Source organism: Pleurodeles waltl, chromosome 8 (genome assembly GCF_031143425.1).
Source record: "Pleurodeles waltl isolate 20211129_DDA chromosome 8, aPleWal1.hap1.20221129, whole genome shotgun sequence".
NCBI lineage: Eukaryota > Metazoa > Chordata > Amphibia > Caudata > Salamandridae > Pleurodeles > Pleurodeles waltl.
This window is the reverse complement of record NC_090447.1, coordinates 668,655,990-668,673,368: the sequence shown is the minus strand read 5'-3', so window position 1 is coordinate 668,673,368 and position 17,379 is coordinate 668,655,990. Positions and strand designations below refer to the sequence as shown.

Here is a 17,379-nt window from a genome sequence, read left to right as displayed (position 1 = left end):
ACAGTATTAGCCTTTCGTTCTAGCACTCCGCTTCTTTGGCTAATAATGAGTGCCCCTTTTCTTATGGCTGCATCCCAGCTACCCTTATCTGATAATCTGATGCCCAAATAATCGTACTCTGTTACCCTCTCCAAAGGGACTGAATCCATCATTATATTTGCTTTTGACTTCTTGTTCGGAGGACTGTATATCATAATTTTGGTTTTCTTGTCGTTGATATCCAGCCCATAATCTCTGCAAAATGCACAGAACTGGTTAACCAGATTTTGGATTCCCATGGGTGTTTTGGCCAGCAAGATGGTGTCTTCCGCATAAAGCAGGCATGGCACTTTAGTCCCGGCCAGCTTAGGGGAGTCATTGGTGCAGTTTGCTAGATAGTTAATGCAGTTGTTTATATATAGGAGGAAAAGGGTAGGGGCTAGGACACAGCCCTGTCTGACTCTTCTTTCGATGGCAACTGGATCTGTTAAATCGCCATCCTTGCCACTCCTAATTTGTGCATAGGTGTTCTCGTGTAGTCGGACCATAAGTTTCAAAAGACCCTTTGGGATGCCCATGTTGGCTAATGTCAGCCATAACTGGTTCCTGGGGACCAGATCAAATGCAGCTCTAAGGTCAATGAAGACCACAAACAGGTTGCCCCCTCCTATTTCCATAGTCTTCGCAAGCAAAAGACCAATTGCCACCAATCGCCTCACTCTCCCAAGCACCTCCTTATCGTAACCAAACACCGACAGCATTGGGGCAGGTTCCAGTGTTTCGCCTATAATTATATTGAGCTCCAGGAACACTGTATCCCAGAGCAGAACCAGACTAAATGTGAGAATCCCGCCTACCCTACTTTGCAGCGCTGACAATCTGCACCTTACCTTACCTGTGAAGGTGGGCGGGGATGTAGTATACCCTGTTAATGTATTTGAAGTGCAGAAGTCTATGCCTGCCTTTTGGGGAGATCGTCTGGACCAAAGAACAACAATACTGCCATTGCTTGCTGCTGACAGTTATGCCCAGGTCCCTTTGCCACTCGAGTCTAGCTCTTTTTATACCAGGTCTGTGTGCTTCTGGCGCAAATGCCTAAAGTCTCGCAACTAGTTGGCAAGTGGTGGCCATCAGCAGGACAGATGACAAGGCCAGGAATTTGGAGGGGGAGGAGAGGGGGGTTTCAAAAATGTCCTCTCCCTGTAAGCTCTGCAGCGTGCATCACACCCTGCAATAATGGAACTGGACAAGATGCAGTATGGTTACCCACCAATTCGTTAACCACCTCACATATACACATCGCCCCACCCTGAACAAATAAAACTCCGATGGTTGGCACACCAAACTCTCCCGGCTCCTGACCCACTGAGAACAACGAGCACCAAGTCAGAGGTATTTGTGGTAAATATAACAAAGAACCATCTTCTCGCACCAGGGGGCTTTGTCCAGGAGCGCACCATAACATTTAGTGAATGAAAGACACCATGCCCTAGCACTGGGTTCCTGAATAGCCTTTGAGGCAGTGTACGCTGGTCTGCAGCATCCTGCTGAACCTAAATGTGCAGCAAGCCCACCAGACCATGGATCCAGTAATGAGCGAACATACTCTATGCTTCCTTATAATGTTTCTAGGTCGGGGGCAATAAGTCCTTCCTTATCGTATGGTAGATTATAGACTTGTCCCATTTCACTCAGTCCGGAGTGACCCCCGAACCGCACCACCTCATGAAGCACAGGGGCAAGATTTCACCCTGGGTTGTGTATGTATAATCATGCATCGTCTGCATACACAGGGACAATCAAACTGTAACCCAGGAACCGCAGGCCGCAGTGACCATGGTACCCCCGAAGTGTGCTGGCCAGGGGCTCAGCCACTAAGGCGTTTAGCAAGGGTCATAAGGGACAACCCTGTCTGGTGCCCCTGGTGATATCAATTGTTGTCATCAAAATACCACTGACCTGTGTAAAGGTTGTTGGTTGTATGCAGAGCACAGTCATGAGACTTAAGATGATGTTGCTACTCTTATGTGCCTCAGGGCTGACAACATGGAACCCCTCTCGACCGAGTCAACCGCTTTTTCTGAGTCAAGAAATACAGCCGCTGCCTGCATTGCAGGATCAATGCGTTGCCCTGCACCAAACAATGTGCAAAGACTGAACATTAAGTTGGGTCCTGGGATGAAGCCAGCCTGTTCCGGGGCCATCACCCCTGGCAGCTGTAGGGCCAATCAGTTGGTTATGACTTTTGAGTAATTTTGTGTTAACATTCAATAAAGATAATGCCCATATGACAAACACTGTTCTGGCGGTTTGCCCGGCTTCAGTAGTGTTACTATTAAGGCCTCACGTATCGAGGAGGGCATACACCCTGTCTCCGCCACCACCTCATAAAAAGTCACAAGATTTAATAGCAGATCTTGATAAGTTCTGTAGAATGAAACTGTGAGGCCATTGATGCCAGGGGCCCTGCTCAACGGCATGTCTTGAACGCCTTTTCTGCTCTGCTTCAGACCCAGAGGGAACGAAGTGAAAGGAATGCGAAGAATGCAGCACTCTTAGTCCGAGTAATTAATTTATTAAGGCACTTCCCAGGTTACACGAAGATAGCGTGAGCACTTAATATGAATGCAGCAACACACGTGCAACTCTTACAATAATCACAGCAGTGGAATAATAATAAAAGAAAACGCAATACATCAACTCAACAGTGTGTGCGTAAAAAACACGCTAGAGACTGGCCAAATCCCTAGGTGTATTTCCAAGACCGAGTTTAACCCTTCTCTACCATAAACGTTCTCAGCCTTGCACAGTCTGTGAGGAAATGCCTTCCTTGGCATGGTTACCCCTTGACATTTTGCCTTTTGTTGATGCCAGTTATGATTGAAAGTGTGCTGGGACCCTGCTAACCAGGCCTCAGCGTTCTTTCCCTAACCTGTCTAACCCTTTGTTCCCACAATTGGCACAGCCCTGGCACACAGATAAGTTCCTTGTAAATGGTTCCCCTGGTACCAAGGGCCCTGTGGCCAGGGAAGGTCTCTAAGGGCTGCAGCATGTATTATGCCACCGTCGGGACCCCTCACTCAACACATGCACACTGCCTCACAGCTTGTGTGTGCTGGTGGGGAGAAAATGACTAAGTCGACATGGCACTCCCCTCAGGGTGCCATGCCCACCTCTCACTGCCTGTGGCATAGGTAAGTCACCCCTCTAGCAGGCCTTACTGCCCTAAGGCAGGGTGCACTATACCACAGGTGAGGGCATAGTTGCATGAGCACTATGCCCCTACAGTGTCTAAGCAAAACCTTAGACACTATAAGTGCAGGGTAGCCATAAAGAGTATACAGTCAGGGAGTCTGTCAATTACGAACTCCACAGTTCCATAATGGCTACACTGAAATTCGGGAAGTTTGGTATCAAACTTCTCAGCACAATAAAGGCACACTTATGCCAGTGTGGGATTTATTGTAAAATACACCCAGAGGGCATCTTAAAGATGCCCCCTGAATACCAGTCCGACTCCTAGTGCTAGGCTGGCCAGTTTCTGCCAGCCTGCCACAACCAGACGAGTTTCTGGCCACATGGGGTGAGTGCCTTTGTCATTTTGCGGCCAGGAACAAAGACTGTACTGGGTGGAGGGTGCTTCTTAACTCCCCCTGTAGGAACTGTAACACCTGGTGGTAAGCCTCAAAGGCACCCTAGGGCATCCTAGCTAGTGGAGATGCCCGCCCCTCCGGCCACTGCCCCCACTTTTGGCGCCAAGGTTGGAGGAGATAATGAGAAAAACAAGGAGTCACCCACCAGTCATGACAGCCCCTAAGGTGTCCTGAGCGGAGGTGACCCCTGCCTTTAGGAATAGGGATGTGCCCCCTCTCCGGTCAGGGAGGAGGCATAAAGAGGGTGCAGCCACCCTCCAGGACAGTAGCCATTGGCTACTGCCCCCCAGACCTAAACACACCCCTAAATTTAGTATTTAGGGGCGACCTTGAACCCAGGAAATCAGATTCCTACAACCTATAACAAGAAGGACTGCTGACCTGAAAGCCCCGCAGAGACGATGGAGACGACAACTGACTTGGCCCCAGCCCTACCGGCCTGTCTCCAGACTCAAAGAACCTGCACAGGGACGCATCCGACAGGGACCAGCAACCTCTGAGGAATCAGAGGACTGCTCTGAGCCCGAAGGACCAAGAAACTTCAGAGAACAGCAGCACTGTTCAAAAAAATGCAACAACTTTTAAACCTTAAAGCAACTTTCAAAGAACTCTCTCTTCCCACGGGAAGCGTGAGACTTCACACTCTGCACCCGACGCTCCCGGCTCGAGTTCAGGACAACCAACACTGCAGAATAGACTCCCAGGCGACTACGATGAAGTGGGCACCCTGAGTCGACCCTCCTGCACACCCACAGCGACACCTGCAGGGAGGTTCCAGAGGCTCCCCCTGACCGTGACTGCCTGGTAACAAGGAACCCGACGCCTGGATAAAGCACTGCACCCGCAGCCCCCAGGACTGAGAGGAACCACCTACCAGTGCAGGAGTGACCAGCAGGTGGCCCTCATCCTAGCCCAGTCAGTGGCTGGCTCGAGAAGCCCCCCCTGTGCCCTGCCTAAATCACATAAGTGACCCCCGGGTCCCTCCATTGCTTTCAATAGCAAAACCGATGCCTACCTTGCCTACTGCAGCCGGCCGCCCCTGCACCGCTGAGGGTGTGTTTTGTGGGCTTGTGTGTGTCCCCTCCCCCTCCCCTCCCCCCCCCCCCCTCCCCCAGTGGTCTACAAAACCCCCCTGGTCTGCTCCCCAAGGACACAAGTACTTACCTGTAAGCAGACTAGGACCGGAGCACCCCTGTTCTTTAAAGGCGCCTATGTGTTTTGGGCCCTCCTTTGACCGGCCCTGTGTTGCTGGTGCGGTGCTTTGGGGTTGCCTTGAACACCCAATGGTGGGTTGCCTATGCCCAGGAGACTGACTGCTTTACTTACCTGAGAAACTTAACCAGACCTACCTCCCCCAGGAACTGTTGATTTTGCACTGCTGATTGCCATTTTAACCTATACTGTGTGTACTACTGTTTTAAATCAAAGTTCTATACTTACCTGTGTGAAGTACTTTACATTTTATGTACTTACCTCAAATCTGGAATCTTGTGGTTCTGAAATAAATCAAGAAAATATATTTTTCTATTTAAAAAGTATTGGCCTGGAGTTAAGTCTTTGAGTGTGTGTTCCTCATTTATTGCCTGTGTGTACAACAAATGCTTAATACTACCCTCTAATAAGCCTACTGCTCGACCACACTACCACAAAATAGAGCATTAGTATGATTTAATTTTGCCACTATCAACCTCTAAGTGGAACCCTTGGACTCTGTGCACACTATCTCTCACTTTGAGATAGTATATAAAGAGCCAACTTCCTACACAGTCTTATCATGGTTTTATCCCTCATAGTATGATCTCTTCCCTAGTGAGAAAAGCACAAACACGTTAACAAGCTGTGAGTGGTTAAATACAGATAGCATTACACTCCACCCTTTGACCAATGACTCTCATAACATACCAGTCTAAAATTAACCCTTTTTGGTTTAAACATTGTACGTAGAGTAGGTATGCACTGTACACAGCAACATAGCATTATTATAATACAAATCACTACGAGTATCCGGCCTAAAATATTGGCTAATTGCCTAAAATCGAGCAACCAACTAAATAAACAGTCCCATTACCCTTTGTCAACATGTTGTTTCACTCCTTACACCAATTCATGTAGAGTGTCAATATGGGGCTGAATGGTTTAGAGTGAGTGATCTGATAGGTTAAAACAACACAGGCCTTCAAATTCTGAGCAAAACCATGATCGTGCTTTAACAGTAAACAGTCAAAAGCGGCCCTGTTTTGCAATGCAGCTTTTCTAGCACTGTGTATATCTAGCAATAATTGAGCTAAAGCGATAGAGGTATAATTGATATTCCTAACCATTAAACATACTAAATTGTTAATAACTCTAATATTATAAACAGCTAATCCTGGAATTCCTACTACAGAAAGGCTTAAACTCATTCTGATTTAGATAAGAATTGAATTTCAGAGTCACAGTCCTTGCTTAATTGAATGATTTCCTTTGGATAACAAGAATGTACAGAGTGAAAAGGAAACATCATGAGTCCTACTCGTGTAAAGGTACACGGTCCACCAGTTATATTAGCAGGAATGTACGTAAAAGTGGTATTTCCACAACAGAACAACCATCCCACAGGTAGTTTGCCATGCTTGATGTGACTAGTAGCAGTCACAATGTGGAGACAGGACATGCTGGTGTTCATATTTTTACAATGTTTATCACTTCTAACCCGACACCCTGATCGCTGTTCCCACGGGATTTCTTGAGTAGACCCCATTGTTGCCTCCAGGATCATTTGAGCACATTTTTCGATTTTGAGAGAATCACAAGTCAGATTATAGCAGACATCGCCTGTGGTAATATTGTAAGTAACCATCTGGGCAACTTCGCCAATTTTTCATCCGTTATCTCTTGGCAAAATCTACAATATTCATGAGAGTAAAATGAGATAACACGTTACTTTCTTGAACGGCTCTATCTTTGTTGCTGACATTAAAAATATGTAATAGAACTTTTGCAGGAGTAGGAATTGCCACCAAACAGGTGGAGCTGACATCCACCATAATTTGCATTGGAGCCATACAAAAATCCGACCAGTTGAGTACGACTCGGGCCAGATGAGTCCAAACATTTTTACTCAGGTCAGTAAAGTTTTATAGTCGTGGTTGGTCCCTCCCGGCTCCACACACACTACCGAAGGGAGGCTACATAGCACAGCTAGCACACAGGCACCTCGTAGTATGATCTGTAAAAGAGAGTATAATCATTCTCGCAAATTACATATCACCTGATGTGTACTCCCATCTCGCTTTCCCTGGTTTCATGAATAATAGGACCTTTGCAATCATTTCTGCTGGTTCTGGAGGATGATTTGGGGATTCTACCCACATTTTAGCACCAGGGTTTTTGTCAGTTAAACCAAAACCTCCTTCCCCACGTACTCTAAGAAGGGCTGGGGCAGTCCTCTTTTTAAACTATTCCTCCATACATTGAGATAATTACAATCTGCGCAATTCTGTCTCCGGCTTGTATAATTAAGTCAGTGTCTCCTCTATTCAGGTGAGTGGTTTAGATTTCTCCTTGGTTGTCAGTATCGATCACTGCCCCCCCAAGACCTGAATACCTTTGAGTGCCAACCTAGATCTGAGAGCAATCAATCCGAAATGCTCTGGTGGAATCTGTTTTCCAACACCTGTTTCACTGAGTACCATGTCTCTTGGTTTCAAGGTGTAGGCCTTTAAGGCATGTAAATCAAGACTTGCAGATTCTGGTGCGGCGCATTAAGGTGCTAAGGCTACTGGTTTTATTTCCCAATACATGATGGTGTTAGTCACCACATAGGGTTATATCTGTTATGCTGAAGTTAACACACACATTAAAAGAGTCTCTGCATTTGTCAGTGGTATGTTATTCAAACTTTGGAGGGCTTCATTTAAATGCTCTCTCCAGTTTTTCAAGGTTCCATCTGATAGTTTTCATAATTAGGCTTTTAGCAAGCCGTTCTTTCTCTCAATCGGTCCTGCAGCTTGTGGATATTATGGAATGTGATAAATCCACTCAATATTGTGTTGTGAACAATGATCTTGTACCAATTTTCCTTTCAAATGTGACCAGTTGTCACTCTGGACTTGGAGCAGGACTCTGTAATATAACATCAACAAGTCCAGAGTCTTGGTGGTGTTGTATTGGGTGGCATGTTTGCAAGGGAAGGCAATCAGGTAACCAGATTAAGTGTCCACTACTGTGCAAGCGTATTGACACCCGCAAATAGTCAGTAGTGGCCCAATGTAAACAATTTGCCATATCTGCCCCAGCAACTTCCCTCTCCCCAACTGACCTCTGACTGTTTGCAGTACAGATCTTTGTTGTGTGTGCGTGTGTGTGTGTGTGTGTGTGTGTGTGTGTGTGTGTGTGTTGACAAATAGGACACTGCATGATCACAGTTTTTATCAAGTCTAAAAGAATGTGCATCCCTCTAATCTTTGCCCACCTGTAAGTGGCTTTTTCTCCTAGACGTCCACATTTTTGGTGTGCCCACGTAGCCATCCCCACCAAGTCAGAATCCTGTGCTGACACTTCTGCCTCTGCGATTTTGGATTGGTCATCTGCAAGGGAACTGAACCATCATTCTAGTGAATCGGTGGGATAGTAGGCATCTACATGATACACAGTAACTGTACATTTCTCTAGAATTTCCCACATTTCTTGCCACAACTCATTGCCCCACACCTCCTTAGAATGTATTTGCCAGTTATGTGCATGCCATGTGGAAAGCCAGGTGGCTAACCCATTGGCAGTAGACCAAGAAGCAGTATAAATGTGACAAGTCCCTGGCAATTCTTGTTTCAGTGCCTGATACACAGCATACAATTCTGAATATTAACTGCACTTCCCTTCTCTTGTAGTAGATAACTTCCTGCTGACTGGGTTATAGGACACCGCCTTCCAATGTCTTTTGGCTCCCACATACTTGGCTGAACCACCGGTAAACCATACATGCTTCCTATCCTCAGGGAACAAGGATTCACATGGCTCACCCCATCTTACTGGTAACTATTATCTGTGGCACCTCCTGCACCCTCATCATCCTGCACAGGGACTTGTGATACCTGTTCATGTAGAGCCGCTGTCCCTGCTGGGCCCACTTGGACCCTGTCCTGTATGTACCATTTCCAACATATGATACTAGCTTCCCGTGCATGTCCTATGCGGTGAGTTTTAGGTGAACTCATCACCCACTGCATTATTGGAATCTCAGGTCTTAGAATCAAATTATGACCTAGGGTAATTTGCTCAGTATTCACTAGAGCCCAGTAACAAGCAAGTAACGGTTTCTCAAAGGGAGTATATCGCTCTCCAGCATCAGGTAACTTTTTAGTTCAGAAACACATGGGTACCCTTGTTCTTCCCCGTTTTTGCCACATGCTCCAATTTGCATATTGCCTCTGAACAGTTATGTGCAACTCAAGGTCTCCTTCTTGTACTGGCCATAAGTCTAAAGCCTGTTGAATCGCCTCCTTTGCCAAGTCAAACGCACACTGCTGCTGCTCTACCCATTCAAACTCATGTTACTTTCGTGTCATCATCATCATCATTTAACTTTATTTCGGTAAGTAAAAACATACCATAAAAGTACAATACAAGCATCATAAATTGTTGATTTTTGAAATTGGTAAAACACTAAAAAATATAAGCACAGTAAAAATATAAAAGAGAGAATAAAGAGTTAAAATTCAAACAGAATGATCACAATATATATCTCCTAAATTTAGGGTGTACCACACAAGGACCCTATTCCCTATGCCCATGGGTGTTCAATGATGCAATAAAACAGTGTCTTAGTATTAAAAATGAAATACTAAAATCAGACATCAAAAGGTCAATTAAAGTGCATACATAGATCTAAAAGTTAGCTACCCAGTCTTATTCTTTAAAGTTGCTAGTCTGAGGCGCCAGATTGATTAGAGGAATTTTGCCACTGGTAAAACTACCTCAGCAGATGGATCAGATTTAAAAATTCTCTCAGCATACAAATGAGACCTGGCGCCTATAGATTTGCAGAGCGGGATAATCCAACAAACTCTTTGTTTGTGATATGCATGACAATAAAAGAGAACATGTGAAATAGACTCTTCACGTTGGCAGCCCATCGGGCAGAGCTTGGAACTATTAGTGGAACAATGCCAATTGTACGTTAGGGAACACAAAGGGAGGGACCCTATTCTGAATCTAACAAAAAGAGCTCGCGCAAATGGAGATAATGCTATATCCATATAAGGCTCAAATTCATAGTGGCACTTGAGTAATAAATAATTATCAGACATTGACCGCAGAACAATCTTAGTAAATTGCACAATCTGAGCGTTGTGCCAAAAAGCATCCTTCAGTAGCTGCACAGCATTTTTAGGAATAGAAGAAGGGTCCAACCAATAAGACCCAAAACCTAGATGGAATAAGGATTCTTTGAAATAAGTACACCATTTTGTTTTACTGATAGTGTTACTGCCCACCAATTTGAGAAGCCCACAACGAAATGGAGAAAGGGCATCTGTTATCCAGAGCCGGATCCAATATAGCAAGGGCCTTAAAGCAGCAATCTGCGAAATAGAAAAAAGATTTAGATCCATACGGATGGGCAGAGAAGGAGTACTAGAAGGAACTTTTAACAATGATTTCAAAATATATTTCAAGGGCAGGAGACATTGCAAACTTGGGAGATCTAGAAGCAAATCTTACAATGCCACCCGCCCTTTGCTTCAAGCACAATAAGGATTTCTGGCAGTGTGCATGCCTTCCAGTTGGGTACCTAAATAGTCAAAAGTGCCCACTCTTTCCAAGGGAGCACCATCTAGGTATACTGGTCTCATCATTTTGCACCTACTGTCCCCAAAGACCATATACTTTGTTTTTGCCGAGTTGATTTCCAACCCATGGTCTTTGCAAAACTCCAAAAATCGTGATAACAATCTGGAAAGGCCCACGGCAGTTCGCGAGAGTAACAGGGTGTCGTCTGCGAACAATAGACAGGGGAACTTCTGGCCACCCAAATTCGGGGCATCACCATAACAGTCTAAGAGGTATGGGATGCAAGTGTTAATAAACAATAGGAATAGGGTGGGCGCAAGGACGCACCCCTGCCTCACACCTCACGTTGTAGGAAAAGCTGGGGTCAAGTCACCAGCCGAACCCCAGCGCACTCTGGCGTAATTGTCAGAGTAAAGATCTTGGATAACATTAATCAAAGAACCCGGAACTCCAATGTTGCTCAAGACCTCCCAGAGCTTAGCACGCGGGACAAGATCAAACGCAGATTTCAAATCGACAAAGGCCACAAATAAATGTCCTTTGTCTGCGTCTACAGTCTTCCACTTGATGGTAGTAAATCGGAAGACCTGATCGACGGTACTAACCTTGTCCCGGAAACCAGCCTGGAGATGGCTTAAAACCTGATTTTTTGTTATCCAGTGTTTTAATCTGGATAACTGGAAAGAGAATATTTTTTGCAGGTTATCTAATAGACTAATCGGTCTGTAGTTCCCAGGGGAGCTCTTATCTCCTTTTTGTGTATGGGGACGATAATAGCCACCTTCCACGTATCTGGGTAAGAACGAGTTTTCAGAACAATATTTGATAGCCTATTAATGTACCGGGTCCATACAGATAAATCTGATTTATACAGGTCCGATGGGACACTGTCTGAGCCAGGAGCCTTCCGTGTTCTTTGAGCACGGATTGCCAGCTCAGTTTCTTTTAGGGTAAAGGGTGGCATAGGGGAAAAGCACAGTGAAGAATCAATAGGAGAGTTGTTCGGATTGGGGCAAGACCCATAAAGTTCCCGAAAATGGGAGAGCCAGGATTCTGCATCAATGTGACATTCAGGAGTAGATGAAAGGGCGGGGTCTCTACGTGAGACCAGGGTCCAAAAATGTTTAAGGTCACAGGCACTAGCTGCCTCCAGCAGACGCTCCCACAATTTTTCTTCGTATTTGAGTTTAGATGACTTACAAGTAGAAACATAGTTCCTTCTTGCATGTATGATAGCATCCCGGCTCTTTAGCTTTAGAGCTTTGGACAAAAGGCTCTTAGCCTCCCGACACTCCTTATCAAACCACTTACAATTGGACCAGGAGGAATTGTTTTGGGTTGAGGGGGGTTTAGTAAAAAGCTCCTTGAGATCCATAAAAAGAGTTGCATGAGAGGACATAACTTCTGAGGGAGATAAGACAATAGAGTCATCAAAAAGCTGGTGGCAAGAGACTAGGTCATAAAGCTTATCATTAAGCAGGTTGGATTTCAAAAACGAGGACCATCTCACCACACGCCTATTGCTGGATAATTCCAGCCAATCATTGGGAGCATCCAGAACATAAGGTGGAGTGAGCCCTGAAAAAAAGAGTCGCATTATATTCAATTTGTAAGGGGGCATGGTCGCTAGTGTACCGAGAACCAACCTCAACATTGATTATAAAATGCCAGACTCGCAGATCAAAAATAACGTAATCCAGAGGGCTACTATAGTGGCCTCTATAGAAGGTGGGTCTAGAATTGTCATTTAAAAAACTGCCATTTCCAAAACGCAGGCCATAAGATACTACAAGGTCTATTATCTGCATGACCCTAAGGGGAGGAGTACATGACACTGGTTGGATTGAAAGCGGGGGAAGATTCCATACTTCATCTTCGGCCTGGATAGACTCAACAAAAGCTGAATCGAATTCAATTTGGGCATTGAGGTCACCTGCAATAATAACACAATATTTAGAGTAAAGATCGGATAAAAATTTGTGCAACAGACGAATAGTACCAGACTGACAGTTAGATGGACCTGGCCTATTATAAATATTAATACATAACACCGGAGTGCCTATGATAGGCCATATTGCTATTGCAAGGATGTCACAAGAGTCAATAGTGATTTCCTTTACCCTGCCCACTTCAGTCAACTTGACCCACGTACATAGACCCCCAATCGCCCTTCCCCTAGTGGACGGAGTCGCCTTTTTAGTGAAACAGCAATAGCCTTGCCTATACGCACAATCCATAGCCCAAGTTTCCTGAAACATACATATGGAAAAAGATTCAACATAAGCCCCCCAGTCCGGATCAGATAATTTGCTCTTGATGCCAGCCACATTCCAAGACAATATTTTCCTTTTTGTAATGCTACAAGCTGACATACAAGAGTCGGCATCGAGAGCAGAATTGGAAGTCCCATTAGTGGAGTAGGGTAAAGCCCTTATAGTATTGTCACCCAAACCGAGTGAAGATCTTGTAAGTGTCGTTGCCCAGACATGTGGAACATTATGTTTGCAAGAATTATAATGACACAGTCAATCCGCATCAGATGTATCCCCTGAGGTGACGGGGTCTTGTATGAAAGTACCTTTATTGTTGCAAACCAAAGCAGCCCAGTCGCCTGAAAAAGGCAACAAGCCAGGGGAGACAGTTGAAACACAGACATTTCGAGGAATTGTGTTGGCTCCGGGTGGACGCAAGGACGTGATCTTGTGACCCATAGCAGGCAAACTTTCTCTAAAAAAAATGTCAGAGTCAGATCTTGATACATTACGAGCTTCCATCTGCAAGATCCCTTTAACTAAAGAGGGGCTGGCAAGATTAAGTTTGATAGTGTCCCGCCCACCGGAGCCTCGCACACGAGAAGCAAAGGCAATGTCCGCGTGGATGATAGAGCCACAGCCCCTAGTGTGGCGAATCCAATACGACACCTTATTAATAAGAGAAGAAGTATCTTCCCTCGTATGAGATGGAAGTCGAGGGACGTTACACATGTCGATGCAGTTTCGGTTGGGCGCATGAGTAAAATGGGCCACAGATTGGCCCGGATTAAGAGGAAAGAATGGCGAATTCGCTTGAGCAGAAGTCGAGTGATTTCCATGATGATGACTATAACTAGAACCCTTGACCGTTTCCCGTGGCAGTGGGGAATCAACTGGCAGAGCAACAGGAGCCAATGGCCGAGAAGCTTGTGCAGTGACTGAGTTCGCGATAAGCTGAGGAGTTAGGTCAGGTTTTTTTTTTAGTAATTTAAGGACCTCAAATAAGAGAGACTCTTCAATCCCCCGACTTCATGCTTTAGACTAGATACCAGAGCTAAGACATCATCACTAGGAGGATCAAAAGTGGGTTTAAAGGGCACAGGAAGCGAAGGCTGTATGGCACTTGCTAATTCTGGTTGATCCAAGACCGAAAACCGATTTGTGCATGGAATCCCATTGACAATGGGAACAGAACGGATTACGTCCAAATTAGAACTAGTGCCAGGCGAAAGTGAGGAATTAGCCAGACCAGTCGAGTTGGGAGGGGCAGCAACCTGGACTAAAGTTTTCTGAGGCTGAATGTCAGTAGGTTTAGTGGAGCTAGTCGTAAGAAATGGAAGTAAGGATCCTGACTTCAGTTTCTTACAGGCGTTGCCCTCTTTTTCCTTGAGGATGGATTCCACTTCCTCAATTAAGTTATCAATTTCTCTAGAAACGTAATTGGAGTGGAATTGCGTTGCTCTGCTAGATTTAGAGCTTTTGGATTTGGCTGTAGCCAGGTCAGGACTAGAACGAACCTTGTGCTTTCCCATGCTGAATGGTGTAGGAGGCTGGACTGGCTTGTAGTGAGTACCAAGGGGTACTTGCACCTTGCACCAGGCCCAGTTATCCCTTATTAGTGTATAGGGTGTCTAGCAGCTTAGGCTGATAGATAATGGTAGCTTAGCAGAGCAGCTTAGGCTGAACTAGGAGACGAGTGAAGCTCCTACAGTACCACAAGTGTCACTTGCACAATATCATAAGAAAACACAATACACAGTTATACTAAAAATAAAGGTACTTTATTTTTATGACAATATGCCAAAGTATCTCAGAGTGTATCCTCAGTAAGAGGATAGGAAATATACACCCGTTATATGTACACAATACCAAAAATATGCAGTATAGTCTTAGAAAACAGTGCAAACAATGTATAGTTACAATAGGATGCAATGGGGACACATAGGGATAGGGGCAACACAAACCATATACTCCAAAAGTGGAATGCGAACCACGAATGGACCCCAAACCTATGTGACCTTGTAGAGGGTCGCTGGGACTATTAGAAAATAGTGAGGGTTAGAAAAATAGCCCACCCCAAGACCCTGAAAAGTGAGTGCAAAGTGCACTGAAGTTCCCCAAAAGACAAAGAAGTCGTGATAGAGGAATAATGCAGGAAAGACACAAACCAACAATGCAACAACGGTGGATTTCCAATTTAGGGTACCTGTGGAACAAGGGGACCAAGTCCAAAAGTCACAAGCAAGTCGGAGATGGGCATATGCCCAGGAAATGCCAGCTGTGGGTGCAAAGAAGCTTCTACTGGACAGAAGAAGCTGAGGTTTCTGCAGGAACGAAAAGGGCTAGAGACTTCCCCTTTGGTGGACGGATCCCTCTCGCCGTGGAGAGTCGTGCAGAAGTGTTTTCCCGCCGAAAGAACGCCAACAAGCCTTGCTAGCTGCAAATCGTGCGGTAAGCGTTTTTGGATGCTGCTATGGCCCAGGAGGGACCAGGATGTCGCAAATTGCGTCAGGAGAGAGAGGGGACGTCGAGCAAGACAAGGAGCCCTCTCAGCAGCAGGTAGCACCCGGAGAAGTGCCAGAAACAGGCACTTCGAGGATGCGTGAAACGGTGCTCACCCGAAGTTACACAAAGGAGTCCCACGTCGCCGGAGACCAACTTAGAAAGTCGTGCAATGCAGGTTAGAGTGCCGTGGACCCAGGCTTGGCTGTGCACAAAGGATTTCCGCCGGAAGTGCACAGGAGCCGGAGTAGTTGCAAAAAGACGCGGTTTCCAACAATGCAGTCTGGCGTGGGGAGGCAAGGACTTACCTCCACCAAACTTGGACTGAAGAGTCACTGGACTGTGGGAGTCACTTGGACAGAGTTGCTGGATTCAAGGGACCTCGCTCGTCGTGCTGAGAGGAGACCCAAGGGACCGGTAATGCAGCTTTTTGGTGCCTGCGGTAGCAGGGGGAAGATTCCGTCGACCCACGGGAGATTTCTTCGGAGCTTCTAGTGCAGAGAGGAGGCAGACTACCCCCACAGCATGCACCACCAGGAAAACAGTCGAGAAGGCGGCAGGATCAGCGTTACAGAGTTGCAGTAGTCGTCTTTGCTAATATGTTGCAGTTTTGCAGGCTTCCAGCGCGGTCAGCAGTCGATTCCTTGGCAGAAGGTGAAGAGAGAGATGCAGAGGAACTCTGATGAGCTCTTGCATTCGTTATCTAAAATTTCCCCAGAGACAGAGACCCTAAATAGCCAGAAAAGAGGGGTTGGCTACCTAGGAGAGAGGATAGGCTACTAACACCTGAAGGAGCCTATCAGAAGGAGTCTCTGACGTCACCTGGTGGCACTGGCCACTCAGAGCAGTCCAGTGTGCCAGCAGCACCTCTGTTTCCAAGATGGCAGAGGTCTGGAGCACACTGGAGGAGCTCTGGACACCTCTCAGGGGAGATGCAGGTCAGGGGAGTGGTCACTCCCCTTTTCTTTGTCCAGTTTCGCGCCAGAGCAGGGCTAAGGGGTCCCCTGAACCGGTGTAGACTGGCTTATGCAGAATTGGGCACATCTGTGCCCATGAAAGCATTTCCAGAGGCTGGGGGAGGCTACTCCTCCCCTGCCTTCACACCATTTTCCAAAGGGAGAGGGTGTAACACCCTCTCTCAGAGGAAGTCCTTTGTTCTGCCATCCTGGGACAAGCCTGGCTGGACCCCAGGAGGGCAGAAACCTGTCTGAGGGGTTGGCAGCAGCAGCAGCTGCAGTGAAACCCCAGGAAAGGCAGTTTGGCAGTACCAGGGTCTGTGCTACAGACCACTGGGATCATGGAATTGTGCCAACAATGCCAGGATGCCATAGAGGGGGCAATTCCATGATCTTAGACATGTTACATGGCCATATTCGGAGTTACCATTGTGAAGCTACATATAGGTAGTGACCTATATGTAGTGCACGCGTGTAATGGTGTCCCCGCACTCACAAAGTTCAGGGAATTGGCCCTGAACAATGTGGGGGCACCTTGGCTAGTGCCAAGGTGCCCTCACACTAAGTAACTTTGCACCTAACCTTTACCAGGTAAAGGTTAGACATATAGGTGACTTATAAGTTACTTAAGTGCAGTGTAAAATGGCTGTGAAATAACGTGGACGTTATTTCACTCAGGCTGCAGTGGCAGGCCTGTGTAAGAATTGTCAGAGCTCCCTATGGGTGGCAAAAGAAATGCTGCAGCCCATAGGGATCTCCTGGAACCCCAATACCCTGGGTACCTCAGTACCATATACTAGGGAATGATAAGGGTGTTCCAGTAAGCCAATGTAAATTGGTAAAATTGGTCACTAGCCTGTTAGTGACAATTTGAAAGAAATGAGAGAGCATAACCACTGAGGTTCTGATTAGCAGAGCCTCAGTGAGACAGTTAGTCACTACACAGGTAACACATTCAGGCACACTTATGAGCACTGGGGCCCTGGAGAACAGGGTCCCAGTGACACATACAACTAAAACAACACATATACAGTGAAAAATGGGGCTAACATGCCAGGCAAGATGGTACTTTCCTACAAATGGAGAATGGGGAAGAGAAAAAAGAAGGAAACTTACTCAGCATCGCAGGTCGCCGCTGGGCAACGCAGCACAAAAACCAAAAGATTAAGGGGTATGGCCCAGCCCAGCCTCTTCCGGGCGCTGACGAGGGAAGGACCGGCCCGCCCTTAGCCCGGGCGCCGCCCGCGCGCGTCCCGCGACGGCGGGAGC

The 17,379-nt window shown here is 46.3% G+C and overlaps 1 protein-coding gene across 19 annotated transcripts in view; it reads right to left on the bottom strand.

Moving 5' to 3' along the window:
- The window catches only part of RIOX2 (ribosomal oxygenase 2), a 1,008,555-nt gene that overhangs the window by 936,875 nt on the left and 54,301 nt on the right, over nt 1-17,379 (bottom strand). For 2 of the 19 annotated variants that reach the window (XM_069204768.1, XM_069204770.1), the window contains one exon: nt 8,086-8,211. The exons of 16 other annotated variants lie outside the window; for them this stretch is intronic. The gene's annotated coding sequence lies outside the window, so the exon portion shown is untranslated. The remainder of the gene's footprint in view (nt 1-8,085; nt 8,212-17,379) is intronic. One more of the 19 variants, XM_069204772.1, reaches the window with a different exon arrangement.